The following is a 529-nucleotide window of genomic DNA, read 5'->3' as shown; positions in this document are numbered from 1 at the left end:
TTTTTATTTTTAAGATTTATGGGGAAAACAGGATGACTGATATATCATAATTTTTATTTATTGCCTTTTGGGCTAACATGTTTGAATTACTTGTGACTGATCTTTTGAGCTTGACATCATTTACTAGGGTTTCCTTATGTATTAAATTAAAATCAGAATTCAAAGGTGATATAATAAAGGTTATATGTTTGCAAGGAAGGAGGGGCAAAAGATTAAATGAAAATTCATGTTTTCTATAAATGCTTCCTTTGAGCAAACAAAAGCAATGTTTTTAAAAAATTGATTTGGGTAATCATTTTGTCAGCCTATGGCCCAGGATTAAGGTAATAGATTTGTATGATCAGTTCTACATGTTATATTAGGACATTAGCTTTGGTCTTATGAATCAGGCACTAATATAGAATCAAATTCATTCCGCTGATTTGAGTTCAAACCCCATCTATCCACATGTCAGCTTGGGGATCCTGGGAAAGTTACTTCCTAAACCTCAGTTCCTCCATCTGTATAAAGGACTACTGAAAAGCAATCA

The sequence above is a fragment of the Bison bison genome, unplaced genomic scaffold (genome assembly GCF_000754665.1).
Source record: "Bison bison bison isolate TAMUID 2011002044 unplaced genomic scaffold, Bison_UMD1.0 scf7180017864384, whole genome shotgun sequence".
NCBI classification, from domain to species: domain Eukaryota; kingdom Metazoa; phylum Chordata; class Mammalia; order Artiodactyla; family Bovidae; genus Bison; species Bison bison.
The sequence above is the reverse complement of the archived record's forward strand: the minus strand, read 5'-3'. Positions refer to the sequence as shown.